The following is an 18,424-nucleotide window of genomic DNA, read 5'->3' on the forward strand; positions in this document are numbered from 1 at the left end:
CTGGGAATTCCCCGTGAGCAGCCCCGTTGGGGTGGTCATTTGGTCATTTTTGCACATTTGGTCATTTTTTACACCTGGGGGTCCCTGGAGCTCCGGGAGCTCCGGGAGTGTGTGTGCAAAATCTGGCATGGATCGGGGCAACGGTTGCGGAGATATGAGCAGGGCAAAAGTGTGACGTGTGACGTGTGACTGACAGACTGACGGAGGGACGGACAGCCGGTGGAGGTTTGGATAGTATAGGAGTGCAAGTAACTGCGACCTACGGTCGCAATAATAATAATAATAATCATATTCGTGTACACTGTAGGGAGCTACAATGGAAAAAACTATGGCTCGTGGACCAACCGGTGACTTTGTACACGACTTCGTACATTTCCCATAGATTCTATGGGACTTGACCACTTGCTCCTGCCCTTCGTGTACACGGTCTGTGCCGTCTATAGTTTCTTAATGGGGGGCAGCAGAGAGCCATATGTACACAGGCCCTAGGTGGTGTCCACGACCAGTAGTTTTACATGAACCCTCAGAGGGACACTGTGGGCTTATCAAGTGGTCCGTGGTGGTTCTCAAAGTGAGGTCGGGGGACCCTCAGAGGGACACTGTGGGCTTATCCATACCTTGGCTACAGGGGGGAAATAATTAAATGTACTTTTCATCGTGCCTGTTGCTAAGGTATGGCAACATGATTGGTGTCTTGCAAGACACCAGTCATGTTGCCATACCTTAGCCTTTCCTGAACTGACGCCGCTGTGAACATGTGTACACAGCCAGCATATTACTCAATGCCAAACTTTGCACACACACTCCTTGCCTGCCAATCCACAACCTCCACCCCTCCAGGGACCCCCAGGGCTTATCTCCCGATTAGGACACTTTCCAGCATAGTGACATGCAGAACAAACTGTCCATATAGTATGGTTTACATAAAAGTCAGTTGTCTTTCACACACACACACACACACACACACACACACACATATATATATATATACACATATATATATATATATATATATACACATATATATATATATATATATATATATATATATATATATATATATATATATATTTCATTTATTTATTTCATAAATATTTTTCATCACAATTGGGTTTGTGGGGAGCCATCCCTGCTTCAAGCTGTCACAGCATGGCACCAACACTTCAAACTAGTTAAAAAACCCAATACAGCAGATCTACAAGCACCTCACAGATCTACAAGCACCTCGCACATGCCAGGGACAGAGTAGGTTGGCCTGCATAAGCCTTGCTGTCAACACACTATACTACACCACTCAGGCCACCAAGCCAGGTGTGGTCAATTAGTGCCTTCTTTTGATCAGTGGCTTCTGCTTGATGAGTGGCACCAGTCTGTCTTTGTTCCCTGGTCAGTCAAGTTCACTGGGAGAGAATGTTTCAGATCAGTGCAAGTGTATTTGTTTTCCATTTGGACTTACTGTGTTTTGTTGGTACAGTATGCGTGCGACTAACTAATATTTCTGATAATTCCAATTTGTTTGTTGTTTAATTAGCCGGATTGTGAATGCCCTGCATTTTTCTTTCATCTTTAGAACCACACGTGTGTAACAAAACAGAGTGGTGATCATTTGGTGTGGGTGAAGAGAAGAAAAACATTTAATTAAAGGAGTAGTTCACCCCCAAAGTGACTTTTTTTCTATTGAACTCACGTCTCCATGGCGTGAGTAATACATTGAAAAAATAAGTCATTTTGGGGGTGAACTACTCCTTGAATGTCAGTTTTGTGGTGTTTTGACTGGACACCCTGAGGATATTGCCAGACAGACAGACAGACAGACAGACAGACAGACAGACAGACAGACAGACAGAGAATTGTAGGCCTTGCATTTATTTGACTTGGTTCCAACAGATGGCAAAAATAGCTAATCTTCAAGCTCACAATGCCTCACTGTTTGGACAAAGAGTTGAGGCGTTACATTTTGTAAAACACGGCCTTGTGAAAATAGCAGATCTACATGCTCACAACACCTCACAACGCAGGGCGGCGTGAGCATGTAGATCTGATATTTTCACAATTTCTGCCCCTAATATTTAATTTATCATTTTAAAAGTATTAAAAAGTCCTTAAATTGTCTCTTTAGAAATGTGCAGATAGCCTCTGTATACTGTTGAGTGGAAAAACAATGTTTCACATTAAGCTAAACATTTGGGACCACCCAAGATCATTTGGAGACCCCTCTAGGGGTCCCATAGTTGAACCACTGACTTATAAGGGGAGTATGGAGACCCCTCTAGGGGTCCCATAGTTGAACCACTGACTTATAAGGGGAGTATATGAGGCTGGATCCGTCTGGAACACTGCACTAGGCTCTCGCCAGCTCTGTAGCTCTCCACACTTGAACAGTTGTGTCCTTAAATTCAATTATAATAATTAACCCCTGTATATACGGGCAATAGTTTTACATGACTTTGTGTACACAGCCAATAGTTTTACATGAACATGTTCAGGCTTTAGTACTGTACTGTCTCGTGTAGCCCAACAGAGCCCATCACAGCACAACACGGCCCACCAGAGCCCAATACAGCCTACCAGAGCCCAATAGACTCCAGCAAACCTAAGTCCAGCCCAGTCCTGCCCAATAGGAGTATAGACCAGGGAAGGGGGGTAGTTAGATGACTGCACCAGACTCCACCAGGCTGCTCCATGCTCCAGCCAGCTCTGTAGATCCTGTGTACACGGCACTCCTAACTCGAAAGGTCAAGGAAAAGGGTCGTTTTAGGCGTCAAAACAGGCCCTTTGTCCTTAAAATGAATAAAAAAATCAAAAAAATATGTTTTGTTTCAGGCAGGACACACGTTTCATATTTGAAGCATGCCCGATCTGATGGAATGGGTTTCGTGTCTCTCCGACACTTTGAACCCTTTACGATTGCGAAAAAGACACCGAAACCCGGATTTTTGTCCTTAAAATCAATAAAAAAATCTAAAAAAATCTGTTTGTTTTACGCAGGAAACACTTTTCATATTTGAAGGATGCCTGATCCGATGGAATGGGTTTCGTGTCTCTCCGACACTTTGAACCCTTTATGATTGCGAAAAAGACACGAAATTTGCACGCCACCAACACGATTACACATTCTTTCGGATAAAAGACACTTATTCTGACTTACTTTTTGACGCTGAATCCAACAAACCCGGTCTCGTGTCTCTACGACACTCCTAACTCGAAAGGTCAAGGAAAAAGCCACTGTGTACACAGGCAATAGTTTTACATGACTTTGTGTACACGGCCAATAGTTTTACATGAACATGTCTAGGCTTTAGTACTGTACTGCCTCGTATAGCCCAACAGAGCCCAGCACAGAACAGCACAGCCCACCAGAGCCCAATACAGCCCCCCAGAGCCCAACAGAGTCCAGCAAACCTAAGTCCAGCCCAGTCCTGCCGAGTAGGAGTATAGACCGGGGAAAGGGGGTAGTTAGATGACTCCACCAGGCCATTACTGTCCAGATCTGGCTTGAATAGGCCAGACCAGGGTAGACAGGACTGCACCAGACTCCACCAGGCTGCTCCAGCCAGCTCTGTAGATCCTTGCACATGCGATTAACCACTGTGTACACGGGCATTAGTTTTAAGTTTTACATGAACCCTCAGAGGGACACTGTGGGCTTATCAAGTGGTCCATGGCCGGTTCTCAAAGTGAGGTCGGGGGGCCCACAGTGTCCCTCTGAGGGGACACGGCACAGACCGTGTACACGAAGGGCAGGAGCAAGTGTTCAAGTCCCATAGAATCTATGGGAAATGTACACAGGCGTGTACAAAGTCACCAGTAGTTTTACATGAACCCTCAGAGGGACACTGTGGGCTTATCAAGTGGTCCATGGTCGGTTCTCAAAGTGAGGTCGGGGACCCTCAGAGGGACACTGTGGGCTTATCAAGTGGTCCATGGTCGGTCCTCAAAGTGAGGTCGGGGGACCCTTAGAGGGACACTGTGGGCTTATCAAGTGGTCCATGGTCGGTTCTCAAAGTGAGGTCGGGGGCCCACAGTGTCCCTCTGAGGGGACACGGCACAGACCGTGTACACGAAGGGCAGGAGCAAGTGTTCAAGTCCCATAGAATCTATGGGAAATGTACACAGGCGTGTACAAAGTCACCAGTAGTTTTACATGAACCCTCAGAGGGACACTGTGGGCTTATCAAGTGGTCCATGGTCGGTTCTCAAAGTGAGGTCGGGGGACCCTCAGAGGGACACTGTGGGCTTATCAAGTGGTCCATGGCCGGTTCTCAAAGTGAGGTCGGGGGGCCCACAATGTCCCTCTGAGGGGACACGGCACAGATTGTGTACACGAAGGGCAGGAGCAAGTGTTCAAGTCCCATAGAATCTATGGGAAATGTACACAGGCGTTTACAAAGTCTCTGAGTGTCCCACCAGGCTGGAGCAGCCTGGTGTTGTCTGGTGCAGTCCTGTCTACCCTAGTCTGGCCTATTCAAGCCAGATCTGGACAGTAATGGCCTGGTGGAGTCATCTAACTACCCCCTTTCCCCGGTCTATACTCCTACTCGGCTGGGCTGGACTTAGGTTTGCTGGACTCTGTTGGGCTCTGGGGGGCTGTATTGGGCTCTGGTGGGCTGTGCTGTTCTGTGCTGGGCTCTGTTGGGCTATACGAGGCAGTACAGTACTAAAGCCTAGACATGTTCATGTAAAACTATTGGCTGTGTACACAAAGTCATGTAAAACTATTGCCCGTATATACAGGGGTTAATTATTATAATTGAATTTAAGGACACAACTGTTCAAGTGTGGAGAGCTACAGAGCTGGCGAGAGCCTAGTGCAGTGTTCCAGACGGATCCAGCCTCATATACTCCCCTTATAAGTCAGTGGTTCAACTATGGGACCCCTAGAGGGGTCTCCATACTCCCCTTATAAGTCAGTGGTTCAACTATGGGACCCCTAGAGGGGTCTCCAAATGATCTTGGGTGGTCCCAAATGTTTAGCTTAATGTGAAACATTGTTTTTCCACTCAACAGTATACAGAGGCTATCTGCACATTTCTAAAGAGACAATTTAAGGACTTTTTAATACTTTTAAAATGATAAATTAAATATTAGGGGCAGAAATTGTGAAAATATCAGATCTACATGCTCACGCCGCCCTGCGTTGTGAGGTGTTGTGAGCATGTAGATCTGCTATTTTCACAAGGCCGTGTTTTACAAAATGTAACGCCTCAACTCTTTGTCCAAACAATGAGGCATTGTGAGCTTGAAGATTAGCTATTTTCGCCATCTGTTGGAACCAAGTCAAATAAATGCAAGGCCTACAATTCTCTGTCTGTCTGTCTGTCTGTCTGTCTGTCTGTCTGTCTGTCTATCTGGCAATATGTTCAGGGTGTCCAGTCAAAACACCACAAAACTGACATTCAAGGAGTAGTTCACCCCCAAAATGACTTATTTTTTCAATGTATTACTCACGCCATGGAGACTTGAGTTCAATAGAAAAAAAGTCACTTTGGGGGTGAACTACTCCTTTAATGAAATGTTTTTCTTCTCTTCACCCACACCAAATGATCACCACTCTGTTTTGTTACACACGTGTGGTTCTAAAGATGAAAGAAAAATGCAGGGCATTCACAATCCGGCTAATTAAACAACAAACAAATTGGAATTATCAGAAATATTAGTTAGTCGCACGCATACTGTACCAACAAAACACAGTAAGTCCAAATGGAAAACAAATACACTTGCACTGATCTGTAACATTCTCTCCCAGTGAACTTGACTGACCAGGGAACAAAGACAGACTGGTGCCACTCATCAAGCAGAAGCCACTGATCAAAAGAAGGCACTAATTGACCACACCTGGCTTGGTGGCCTGAGTGGTGTAGTATAGTGTGTTGACAGCAAGGCTTATGCAGGCCAACCTACTCTGTCCCTGGCATGTGCGAGGTGCTTGTAGATCTGTGAGGTGCTTGTAGATCTGCTGTATTGGGTTTTTTAACTAGTTTGAAGTGTTGGTGCCGTGCTGTGACAGCTTGAAGCAGGGATGGCTCCCCACAAACCCAATTGTGATGAAAAATATTTATGAAATAAATAAATGAAATATATATATATATATATATATATATATATATATATGTGTATATATATATATATATGTGTGTGTGTGTGTGTGTGTGTGTGTGTGTGTGTGTGTGTGTGTGTGTGTGTGTGTGTGTGTGTGTGTGTGAAAGACAACTGACTTTTATGTAAACCATACTATATGGACAGTTTGTTCTGCATGTCACTATGCTGGAAAGTGTCCTAATCGGGAGATAAGCCCTGGGGGTCCCTGGAGGGGTGGAGGTTGTGGATTGGCAGGCAAGGAGTGTGTGTGCAAAGTTTGGCATTGAGTAATATGCTGGCTGTGTACACATGTTCACAGCGGCGTCAGTTCAGGAAAGGCTAAGGTATGGCAACATGACTGGTGTCTTGCAAGACACCAATCATGTTGCCATACCTTAGCAACAGGCACGATGAAAAGTACATTTAATTATTTCCCCCCTGTAGCCAAGGTATGGCAGCTGCCATAGCTTGCCATACCCAATTGACGCCCCTGCATGTTCACCTCCAGTAGGTTGGGAAAGTAGCCTGCCACCCTGTGGAAATAGGCTTGAACTGCAAGATAGGACCCTAAAACAAATAAAATGGAATAAAAAAGCATCCGTAAGACGGATGGGCGAACAAGTGGTGTCCATACGTAGATGGGGTCCCAGAGGACATGTAGAGCCCACCCCCTTATTTTTCACGCCCCCAGGGAACACACAGCGGGGTTTGGAAATTTGTCGTGTACACCAGCCCTAGGACCTCGGCTTCGTGGACCGATTTAACGATAGGGGTAATAATAATATATATAATAATTATATATATATATATATATATATATATATATATATATATATATATATATATAATATATAATTATGTCTCTTGTTGACTACTGCCTGTAACTTTAAATTGCAATAGCAAATCGTGAAATAAGCATATTAGCATATTATGTATCATTGTACAGAATGCTGGCTTTGTAGAGGACAGTGTTACTTGAGGACAGGAGAAGGTAAAATGTCATTTAGTTCACACAGGTATTGTTGATGAGGAAGTCTTTATTATTGTGATTCCATGCCATCAAACAGAACACTGGTCATTATGCATCCTGTCTACCTAACCTTACTATAGAGCAGTCAAACATTGAAAAACTAAAAACTATATGAAAGGAACAGAAAGACCATGTGCATGGAAACAAATGTAGGCCTACAACCCACTTAAAGGCACAACTTCTCATTAGTTGCGTTTCCATAAACGTATTCGAAAATAGGAAGCGAATGCGCATTAAAACAAAGCGAATTTAGCTTGTTTCCATCTGCGGGTGCCATTCGAATTAGTGACGGTCGCATGAGCCATCAACATCTCCGCAAAGTCCAACTGAACACAGCGTTCCCCCACCGTTGTGCTTTAGGGAGGGTCCTTGGGAAACACCAGGTCGCAGAAGAGCGACACAAACAAACAACACATAAACAGAGACTGAACGTGATCTGAGACAGTTTGTGTTATAATGGACGTTAAGCGGCAGGGGAAAGTGTTAACCTTTGAGGATGATGGACCAGAACGTCATCATTTATTCGCATTTATTGGCTGACCCGTTTCCATTCACTAATGCGCATTTAGTTTTTTCGATAAAGCATCAAAATCCACCTCCTCCAAGCGCATAAATGTTTTTGCGAATAATGAAAGTGTATTCGAATTTTGAAGTGTTTCCATAAAAAGATTTATGCGCAAAAGCCTTAATGTACATTAAAGGGCTTTATGGAAACGCAACTGTCTTCATCAGACATCTTCTGTAGCCATGTTTCCATAAACTTATTCGAATTAGGGAAGCAAATGATCAGAAATGCATATTAAGACAAAGCGAATTTAGCCCGTTTCCATTTGCGGGTGTCATTCGAATTAGGGACGGTTGCATGGGTTGACAGAGTGCTCATCCTGCAAGTTTCAGCGTTCTCTGGAAGGTGGCCGATCTGCAAGCTCACAGTCACAGCGCGTCGCGGAGGCGCGGATGCGAGCTGCTGTGAGCTTGTAGATCGGAAACTTTTGGCAAGCAACACTGTGTGATGAGGAAGGGTTAGCCACGGATGGCTTGACTCCGGGAGGTGAAAACGGGAGGAATTTACACACGGTCAGTGTCACTCCGTGTCTAACAAACAACCGGTTTGTTTTGTGGGCTATAAACGCTATACAATGGACGTTAAGCAGCAGGGGAAAGTGTTAAATTGGCGGACGATATGGACCCAGAACGTCGTAATGTATTTGCATTTATTGTCTGACCCGTTTCCATTCACTAATGCGCATTTAGTTTATTCGATAAAGCCTCAAAATCCACCTCCTCCAAGCAGATACATTTTTTTGCGGATAATGAAAGTTTATTCGCATTTTGAAGTGTTTCCATAAAAAGATTTTGCGAATAAGACGTAAATGCGCATTAAGAGGCTTTATGAAAATGCCACTTTTGTCAGTCCTGAATCTTTGTAATGTTTGTATTTTTTTATTTAATTGTTAAACTTAAAGGGATACTTCACTTAAAAAAAAAATGTATCGTCTATCAGGCTTTTATGAACACCCTGGAAAGTTTTTAAGTTGCTTGATTAAATATTTTGATATTTGAGGTTAATGTTATCAGGCCTTCCTCCTCCAGGGTCGCTCCCCATGTAACTTCAAACTCCATTTTATACGATACGATAAAATGACCAAACGTTTTTTTTAAGTGAAATATCCCTTTAATGTACAATTTGCGCAAGTCCTCATTTCTTCACTACAGTTAACTTGTCCAATAATTCCACTCCTTTAATGACCAGTTGTCTTCTAAACATGCAGTAGCCTATACTTTCCTCTAACACAATGTATTCTGTGTGAACTCATTTGTGCAAGTTGTGCTGGCCTTTCTGGTCCAACAATCAGACAGACATACAGACAGACAGACAGACAGACAGACAGACAGACAGACAGACAGACAGACAGACAGACAGACAGACAGACAGAATGAGGTGAAAACAGAACAAAATCCAACTCTGTGGGCAGGGACCTGATACCCAGCACCACAACCTTTGTGGTGAAAAAAAAGAAAAAAAAAAGAGTTCAATAAAAAAGCAAAGGACTGTGTCAAGAAATGGGAAACTGTCATATAATGCTTCAAAGACACCAAAAGAAGAAGAAGGGCAAACATTTTAGGAGCAGTGTCCAAAAATGTGTTTTGCAAGAATCTGCCTCATGGTGGCGCAAGAAGAGGGTCATGTGAGAAATGAGGGGTGGGGTCTCCACACCGCCGAGGCGGACGAATAGGTACCGGCATTTTATGTGCGCTGCAGTGGCAGGGGGTCCTCCACTGGGGGCGCCACCACTTTTACATCCGTTCTGGAGCACCACCTGGGAATTCCCCGTGAGCAGCCCCGTTGGGGTGGTCATTTGGTCATTTTTGCACATTTGGTCATTTTTTACACCTGGGGGTCCCTGGAGCTCCGGGAGCTCCGGGAGTGTGTGTGCAAAATCTGGCATGGATCGGGGCAACGGTTGCGGAGATATGAGCAGGGCAAAAGTGTGACGTGTGACGTGTGACTGACAGACTGACGGAGGGACGGACAGCCGGTGGAGGTTTGGATAGTATAGGAGTGCAAGTAACTGCGACCTACGGTCGCAATAATAATAATAATAATAATATATATAATAATTATATATATATATATATATATATATATATATATATATATATATATATATATATATATATATATAATATATAATTATGTCTCTTGTTGACTACTGCCTGTAACTTTAAATTGCAATAGCAAATCGTGAAATAAGCATATTAGCATATTATGTATCATTGTACAGAATGCTGGCTTTGTAGAGGACAGTGTTACTTGAGGACAGGAGAAGGTAAAATGTCATTTAGTTCACACAGGTATTGTTGATGAGGAAGTCTTTATTATTGTGATTCCATGCCTACTTGTGGTGTGAGACGATTCATTACTGAAGATACGGTCTGACAGGATTAAAAGGAATGCAGTGTCACAACTACTTTGATGTTGTATCCTGATGCGCACAATTGTTTCATAAGGAGGATCATTAAAATATATAAGGGTAATAATAACAACAACGATAAATAACAAATAACCCAATGGAGATCAAGGTTCTTATAGTTAATGAAAACTAACAAAATTACAAAAAAAGAAAAGAAAAAATTTAACTAAATATAAACAAAAAATTAAATAACTGAAACAGTATTTGCACACACTTACGCACGCACGCACGCTTTTTTGATCCTACAGATTTTGCCCTAAAATCACGCAAAGAGGTACACAGTATCTCTACAGTCATGTCATCAAAATGCATCTGTCTCATCTAGCGCCACCATCTGGCCGATTTTTTTAAAACAAATTTGTGGACACTGCTCCTACAGATTTTGCCCTAAAATCACGCAAAGCGGTACACAGCAGCCTATCTCTAAAGTCATGTCATCAACATGGATCTGTCCCATTTCCCATATTCCTCCTGATTAGCTACCATTGCCTTCTAAAGTGTGTGTATGCGACCTGGCGGTCGCTTATCTCCCGATTTAGGGACGGTCGCAATCAATATCTCATCTCAAACGTTTCTGTCTGAAATAATAATAATAGTAATAATAAAAAAAGAAAAAAATATATATAATTACTAGCCCTTACCCGTTCAAAGATATGAGCTCCGAAAAGATGTGCAGTGTGTGGGTTATGGGATGTGCACTGTGCACACAGTATATGAGGGATGGAAAGTAACTTTAACTGGTGCTTGCATGATGTAGGAGCATCAATGTAAGAAATACCCGTTTCGTTTAATGGCTACAGAGATACATGTGTACCCCCACCCGCCTGCACACACACACACACACACACACACACACACACACACACACACACACACACACACACACACACACACACACACACACACACACACACACACACACACACACACACACACAGCTGGTTAAACATGTTGCCTCATGCTAGATGCAGAATAGATATGCCTCATGCTAGATGCAGAATAGATAGTAGATATACCATAAAAATGCTAATATACAGCATATGATTTGTGAAAGTGACAAATGGGCTCCACAGTTATGTCAGGTGTGTTCATATCGTTAGCCTCATAGGATAAATGCCTAAGTCATTTTTTGGCGAAATTGAGATTTCTGCCTACAGGTGCTCTCCTGGGGCTGCTGCATCGCCCTGGATTAGCGCCTATGTCCTCAGCCAATCACAAAGCTCACTATCTTCAAAAATGATGATCTGCCTAAGTCACTTGTGTGATTTGAGCATTTTTACGTTGCCGCCTAAGTCACTTTGTGTGACTTGAGCATTTTTACGTTGCCGCCTAAGTCACTTTGTGTGACTTGAGCATTTTTACGATGCCGCCTAAGTCACTTTGTGTGAGCATTTTTACATTGCATACACAGCAAAGCTCCCACAGTCAGTTCAACACAAGTGCACAGTTTTAGCTCTTTCCTTTGATTAATCTGGTAAGAACATTTATATTGCTTTGATTTAGTGTAGGCCTAGCTTCAAAGAAAATGGCACAGAAATTGCTAGCTCCCATTACTTATTGCATTACTTGCAATAAGTTGCATTACTTATTGCATTACTTTGCAATGCATTACTTTGCAGACTACTAGTTGCCCTCAAAGACTACTAGCGGCCCTCAAAGACTACTAGGTTCCCTCACAGACTTCTAGTGGGCCCTCACAGACTACTAGGGGCCCTCACAGACTACTAGGGGCCCTCACAGACTTCTAGTTGGCCCTCACAGACTACTAGGGGCCCTCACAGACTACTAGTTGCCCTCAAAGACTACTAGCGGCCCTCAAAGACTACTAGGTTCCCTCACAGACTACTAGTGGGCCCTCATAGACTTCTAGTAGGCCCTCACAGACTACTAGGGGCCCTCACAGACTACTAGGGGCCCTCACAGACTTCTAGTTGGCCCTCACAGACTACTAGGGGCCCTCACAGACTACTAGTTGCCCTCAAAGACTACTAGGTTCCCTCACAGACTTCTAGTGGGCTCTCACAGACTACTAGGGTCCCTCACAGACTTCTAGTGGGCCCTCACAGACTTCTAGTGGGCCCTTACAGACTACTAGTTGCCCTCAAAGACTACTAGGGGCCCTCAAAGACTACTAGGTTCCCTCACAGACTTCTAGTGGGCTCTCACAGACTACTAGGGGCCCTCACAGACTTCTAGTTGGCCCTCACAGACTACTAGGGGCCCTCACAGACTTCTAGTGGGCCCTCACAGACTACTAGGGGCCCTCACAGACTTCTAGTGGGCCCTCACAGACTACTAGTTGCCATCAAAGACTACTAGCGGCCCTCAAAGACTACTAGGTTCCCTCACAGACTTCTAGTGGGCTCTCACAGACTACTAGGGGCCCTCACAGATTTCTAGTGGGCCCTCACAGACTACTAGTGGGCCCTCACAGACTACTAGTTGCCCTCACAGACTACTAGGGGCCCTCACAGACTTCTAGTTGGCCCTCACAGACTTCTAGTGGGCCCTCACAGACTACTAGGGGCCCTCACAGACTTCTAGTGGGCCCTCATAGACTACTAGTTGCCCTAAAAGACTACTAGGGGCCCTCACAGACTCCTTCGGGCTCTCCAGTACTCAGGAGATGGTAAAATTAGGTACAAGTTAGATTTTGAGTCTGACTGGGAGGAACTGCCTCAGAGAGTCAGCATCCCCCCAAAACCGTTCCCTGGGTACGACTCTTTTCTGCCCAGTTGCCCATTACTCTCAGGAAATTCAATGACTTGCAGTCAATGAAGCATGTGCTGCCAAGAGCAGCCCACCACTACTATGACAACCTACCTCATCAATAGACAGTGTAAACACAGCACCTGAGTGGTTGAGGTTTGGTTAAAGTTAGGCTGGTGTTAGGCTGGTGTGACCGCATATCTAATCCAAGATGTTCAGGATGTTATCTTGATGTTGTGTTCTTGTTTTCTCCAAAACTTTTCTATTTTTTCATGTTTAGGCAAGCAAAACGATGCCTAGTGTTTGTAAGACATGTATTAAAAAATGCCTAAGTCACAACATTATTTTCTTGAAAATGGCCTAAGTCACTTTTTTTGTTATGGAATCACTGTCATGTTTATCTTTTTGTAAAAACATTGTGTTAACCCCTCAGGAAGCTATTTTAAAAATCTGCATTAAAAACTCTTACATACTTGCTAGAAAATGTGTTTTTTCTTATTATCCAAAAATCATAAAAAATGACTTAGGCATTTATCCTATGAGGCTAACGATATGCTAATGGTGATCACAGACTACTAGTTGCCCTCAAAGACTACTAGCGGCCCTCAAAGACTACTAGGTTCCCTCACAGACTTCTAGTGGGCCCTCACAGACTACTAGGGGCCCTCACAGACTACTAGGGGCCCTCACAGACTTCTAGTTGGCCCTCACAGACTACTAGGGGCCCTCACAGACTACTAGTTGCCCTCAAAGACTACTAGCGGCCCTCAAAGACTACTAGGTTCCCTCACAGACTACTAGTGGGCCCTCACAGACTTCTAGTAGGCCCTCACAGACTACTAGGGGCCCTCACAGACTACTAGGGGCCCTCACAGACTTCTAGTTGGCCCTCACAGACTACTAGGGGCCCTCACAGACTACTAGTTGCCCTCAAAGACTACTAGGTTCCCTCACAGACTTCTAGTGGGCTCTCACAGACTACTAGGGTCCCTCACAGACTTCTAGTGGGCCCTCACAGACTTCTAGTGGGCCCTTACAGACTACTAGTTGCCCTCAAAGACTACTAGGGGCCCTCAAAGACTACTAGGTTCCCTCACAGACTTCTAGTGGGCTCTCACAGACTACTAGGGGCCCTCACAGACTTCTAGTTGGCCCTCACAGACTACTAGGGGCCCTCACAGACTTCTAGTGGGCCCTCACAGGCCAACTCTGTGTGACTTCACATAGTCCAAGGAGCATTGGATTCCAGACGATGAATACAACCGGAAATGACGTCATCTGAAAAATCAATTGATCTCTGATTTCTATGAACAGATTGTGTTTTTGGTCTAAACAATCTATATTCAACTGCCCATTACATTTAAGGAAAAAAGGAAGAATTGGTCAAATCTGTAAAAATGCTGGCAGAAGTTAAGGACCCCCCCGCCCCCTCTATTATGAAATTAACTGCAGCATCTGCAATTTGGAAATGGCAGTATTATACTGTAGCAATACAAATAATAAAACATGTCCAGAATTAACCCAATTGCACAATTTTGGAAAATAATACTGGATGAGGATGCACCCCGCCCAGATCCCCTATAGCTAGCGATCCAGGGCAAAAGGAATCGCTAGCCCCCAACCCCTTACGTCCCCTCCTTGTGAACCTACTTCACATAAAGAGTTACTGTGAAGTTGAATTGCACCTACTATACATAAATGTATACTGTGAAGTTGAATATATTAACCTGTTGCACATATAACATACTGTGAAGATATTTACAAAAGTTAAAGGGGTATTTCACTTTCAAAAAAACTTTTGGTAGTTTTATCATCTAATCAGGCTTTTATGAACACCCTGAACATTTTTTAATTAGCTTGATTGAATATTTAGATATTTTATGTAAATGTTACCAGGCCCTCCAGGCCCAGGGCCTCTCCCCACACACACCCATTGTAACTTCAAACTTCATTTTAACCATGATAGATTCATTAAAAACACACATTATTTTTTCTGGTGACTCATACTACCCTTCTAATATGTGAGCAGGCCGTGTTTTTTTCGATAACATTTTTCATTTATCTTTAATAATTATTTTTTTTGTATTTCATTTTTTCCATTTTTCCAAATAATTATTAAAAATAAATGAAAAAAGTTATCGAAAAAACACGGCCTGCTCACGTATTAGGAAGGTAAAATGAGTCTCCAGAAAAAATAATGGGTGTTTTTAATGAATCTATCATGGTTAAAATGGAGTTTGAAGTTACAATGGGTGTGTATGTGGAGAGAAGCCCTACCACTGCTCCCTGTTGAAAGTGGAATATCCCTTTAAGTACAGTACTAGCAACTACTGGAAAAATATGCTGTTGGTGTAGAATATGCCAAACTTTATGCACATGTACTTTTGAGGATGCTCTTTTCTTTTCTCGTTGCTCTTTTGCCTTTTGCACTCTTTTCTCATCTTTCTACGTCTAATTATTATTATAAGCCCTTTTAGATTATTATTATTATTATTATTATTTTAGATGTGGTTTGCTGTTATTATATTGTTTGCTGTTATTTAGATATACCGTGGAAATCTCGCTTTTTCGAACGCACATCATTTCGACAACGGAGCGTCAGCAGGTAACGCTACTCACCCCACAGAGGTTAGGGTTAGGGTTAGGTTTGGTTGTCAAAAAGATGATTTGTAGAAATAGCAACACGCTCCCACTGCCTCCCAGATATAGCACTGCATTGTCTAAAGGATGCCAAACAAAAACAAGTTTTACTCTTATGTACCTGTACAAAATACATAACAATAAACTACAACCTTGAACTATAGGTGACTTGTTTGTTAGTTTAATTTGGACCCCGTGTAACATGGAACAAACTATGCATGCACTGAGGAAAATAAATTGTGGAAGTAATTACTGGCAGTGGGCAGTTGCACAGATTAGCTCCAACACAAGCACACACGGGTAGCCTGTTGCAGTAAAAAGACAAAGTTGGGTGGTAAAAATGACAATGAACCAGCCCCCCCAAACAGGTAGGCCTATTATTTTTTTACCCGCCGCCTCCTCCTCCCGCTGACTGGCTGAGTCAGAGAACCAATCATGTGATGCTGCCCTCAGAATAAATAACAATACCCATCAACTCTGTGCACACCTTCAGCAACATTTCGGTTGTCAAGACTTCAACTCCTGTTATTGACATTTTAAGCATCTCTTCTTGTCTACTGAACCTTTCCTCGCAAACTTAGTTCCAACTCATGACATTGACAGGTAAGCTTTCTCATTCTGAATATTTAGTATTAACTTGTTTAAAATGTAACAATAGCATGGAGCCCTAGGCAAATTCAGGTTTGGAACTGATTGTATTAATTGGATGAAACTACTTTATTCCTCACCCCAAGTCTCGGTTTGGACAAACAGCACTCAATCAGAATATGTCTCTATTCATAGGTCTACCGGACAAGGCTGTCCTTTGAGCCCCCTAGCTGTTTGCTATCGGACCTCGTTCAAACCCTCACATCACAGGCATAAGCAGGTATGGCACAGAGCAAAGGGTCTCACTCTACAAGCTCCTTTTATACCTTTATGAAATCTGTATTTTTTTTTCTGTAACACTTTTTTTACGGGATGGCGTTGTTAGCGCCACGCTCAACCCCTAACCAGGAGGGCCAGTGTGCTGCCATTCGACTCCTCACCCAAGACCTGTCTGGTATGGTTAAACCTGCCAGGAGCACTAGGCACCCTCCAGCATAGCCTCTCCACCACGACAATTTAGTTTTATTTCAGGCTAACTTAATGGGCAAAAGCAAACTATTCCCTCTAAGCCTATACAATGGCCCAAATGTATCCTTTACAAAACCACATAAGTCTCTCGCCAAATTTTAGATTCTATTATTGGGCTGCTAATCTATATCTATAATATATTACAATTCTGGCTAAACTCAGGAGCATTATATGCTTTCCCCCAGTGTCGTTGGAAATGGAGGCTTTTCTCCTCAATACCTGTGTCTCTCTGACTGCTCTGGTACACTTCCCTCTCAACTGCCCTCTCTCCCCGTTTACAAAAAATATAATAGTTAAGACTTCTCTACAAATTTGGAATCGGGTTAAAAAGCATTTTGACCCCCACAGTCATTCTCCACCTTTGATCCACTAATTGAAAATCATGTCTTTCCTCCCTCCTTACCAGATGCATTGCATTCGCTGTATGGAGTCAATCAGTTTAAAGATGTATGTCACAGTAGGCTGTAGGATTGAAAAAGGTGTGGTTGTTTTTTGGTGCAAGGCAGAGCAAGCGGGAGGCTTCCCTCCTCCCTGTGTGCGTGGGAAACAGAGCACTCTGCTCACAGACTGACAAAAACATTAGCAGCTATGCTGCATTATGCTAGGGTTAGGTTTAGGCATAGTTTTACTGAGGTTAGGTTTAGGTCTAGAACTCTATTACAGTACAGTAATTAACATGTAACTACCAGGTAATAACTTAAAGTCTTACTGAGGTTAGGGTTAGGGTCAGGCCCAGATGCCCATTTATATATATATTTTTTATGTCCAATAAAGTGCGGCAGCTGCAGCCTGTCTATAGACTGTGCCCACAGCCTACTTAGGCGACTGACAGCCAGGTAAATCAATCATCACTAGCAAACCAATCAGAGGTTTTGTTTTTATTATTATATTTGATATTATCTTGATAAGTTCCTCCTGCACACCCAGTCAGACCCACCACTGACCACTTTCTTAACACGCTGAGAAAGGCTTGATGCCAAAAATCTATGCAAAAAGCAATGGCACACAATTCAAATTTAATTCAAAGGACTGTATGTATACTGTATATATATATATATATATATATATATATATATATATATATATATATATATCAATATTTATTGAGAACAGGAGCGCTCGTTTTTGGGCACAACGTGGAGCAGGCGGTGCCTCCTTCGGGGAACTAGGAATAATTTGACTGAGGTTAGGATTAGGGTTAGGTTTAGGCATAGTTTTACTGAGGTTAGGGTTAGGTTTAGGCATAGTTTTACTGAGGTTAGGGTTAAGGTTAGGTTTAGGCATAGTTTTCCTGAGGTTAGGGTTAGGTTTAGGCATAGTAGCATTCACCAGGTTAGCATTCACCAGCATGGGACTAATGCCGTCAAATGCTCTACCACCGAGACATGAGCCTCTTCCATGGACTGCCCATAAGGTGAACTAAATAAAGCACTCCTTTCCCAATCTAACTGGTTTCTCAAACTAACTGTAACATATACAGTACTAGCCCTTACCCGTTCAAAGATATGAGCTCCGAAATGATGTGCAGTGTGTAGGTTATGGGGTGTGCACTGTGCACACAGTATATGAGGGATGGAAAGTAACTTTAACTGGTGCTTGCATGATAATATGTAGGAGCATCAATGTAAGAAATACCCGTTTCGTTTAATGGCTATAGAGATACTGTGTACCGATCTGCATGATTTTTGGACAACATCTGTAACAGGGCCAGACAACCGCCCACCCGCCTGCACACACACACACACACACACACACACACACACACACACACACACACACACACACACACACACACACACACACACACACACACACACACACACACACACACACACATAAAAATGCTAATATACAGCATATGATTTGTGAAAGTGAC

This window comes from Nannobrachium achirus (genome assembly GCF_963921795.1).
Source record: "Nannobrachium achirus genome assembly, chromosome: 4".
Taxonomy (NCBI): domain Eukaryota; kingdom Metazoa; phylum Chordata; class Actinopteri; order Myctophiformes; family Myctophidae; genus Nannobrachium; species Nannobrachium achirus.